Below are 1,830 nucleotides of genomic sequence, written 5' to 3' on the forward strand. Positions count from 1 at the left end.
TGGAACATTCGAGAGCAAATCAAAACCTCTATCCAGACAAGACAAAATAAAACTCACCATCTCCTGAAGGCCTTTCTTACCTTTTTTAAAAAACAAAAAATGAAATTCTTTTGCATGCTGCTGCAGCCTTTAAAGTACTGAAGTAACTGGAGAATCACCAATACAGCCAGAGAGAAAAGGACTACAGTTTTTTAGAGGAAATGTTGTGCTGCATTATGTCACCACGCAGTTGCCAGTGTGATTAGTGCCTAGGGGCCTCCATTTAGTAGAAATGGTAATGACAGTGATATAGAGTCTGGAACCTGGTTGGGCAGTAGGGGAGGGAGGTAGAAGGAAAAGTGTGAGACTTCTACCTTTTAGTTTTTATCCTATTGTGGCAAATATGAATTCTCAAACATTATCTGAATAAACATTCCACTCTTGGAAAGGTAGATTTAGCCTCAAGTTGTTTTAGTCTCCAGGAGGCTGCCAGCCCCTCCTCTTATTTAATTCTGAGTTTTGGGGGCCAGCCTAGGGGGAATTCTTTTTTTTTTTTTACCCCCCGTGGGGTAGTTGGGAGTGAGACTATATAGGCCATAAAGAATAGGACTGCATTGGACCAAAACAAATGGGAAAATCGTGGTTTGAAAAGAAGCTTTTGGGAAGTGATGAGTCATTTTGCATCAGGTAATAGGGGAAAATTGTGTGACCTCCAGCAAACACATGAATGGTTATTTCCTGGAGTTGGAAGCACTTGCGGCTTGTGGTAATTCCCAGTGTTTTCTGTGTCCTAGTTTTACCCTTTCTAAACACTGTCCTTTTTGAAAGTTTGAATACATCCACATTCTGTTGAAACCTTGAAACTAAAAATTTAGACTCTTGTCGTCATCTTAAGTTCTTCGTGCTACTCTTAACCTCCCAAAAAGCAGTCTCTAAGTCACATAGATGATATTTTGGGCATTTTCTCTATCAGCCATGGAGAGCTGTGAAAGGGAGAATCGCTGCTTTTCTCAAGCAAATCGGTTTCTTGGTGTCTTTTGGTTCTCACTCTTTGTCTGCTCCTGATGCTTTGACCCCTTTTATAGATCAGAGTGCTCTAGAATAATGGATGGTCTTGGATGGTGGATAAATAGGGATAGGGACAGTTAAATTGGGAGCCTTTCTTACAACCTTGATGAGCTTTCCCCCCAAGTTTCCTTCTCCACTGAAATGCCACATCAATGCTTGTTGGATTCATGAGGTGGCCAGACCAATGTGTTGTTTTTCTTTATTATTATTTTTTAAAGCTTCCCTTGAGAGAATAAATGGTAATGTAGAGAACTATTTAACAAGGTCCTGGTTTCTCTTGCAACACAGTAGCTAAACTTGCCTGCTTTTATGTGCATTTTTGTAGGGATCAGCTTGGTAGACAGTATTAGCAGAGAAATGACACCTTGACCTTGGTGTGCAAACCTGTCTCCCAACAGTCCTAGATTAGCCCCTGTTCAGCCATGCAGGGGTGTTGGTTTATGCGTGCTGCAGCAGTGGGCATAATGAATATAATTTACCCAGTTGACAAAGGTGTGTACCAAGTGAATTTAAATAATTGATGTGGATTGGCCAGTAGCTAAGAAGTGGGCTTTTAAAGAGTGTTGAAGATTGAAAGGGTTTTTTTTAAAAAAAGAAAGAAAGGAAAGAAAGAAAGAAAGAAAGGAAGAAAGAAAGAAAGAAAGAAAGAAAGAAAGAAAGAAAGAAAGAAAGAAAGAAAGAAAGAAAGAAAGAAAGAAAGATCCAATGATTGTGGATAATGAAAAGCTAGGGTTTGCCCTCTTCATGTCTACTCTCCTTCCAAATAGTTATATCCAAAACTGT

Source organism: Mandrillus leucophaeus, unplaced genomic scaffold (genome assembly GCF_000951045.1).
Source record: "Mandrillus leucophaeus isolate KB7577 unplaced genomic scaffold, Mleu.le_1.0 Scaffold339, whole genome shotgun sequence".
Lineage (NCBI taxonomy): Eukaryota > Metazoa > Chordata > Mammalia > Primates > Cercopithecidae > Mandrillus > Mandrillus leucophaeus.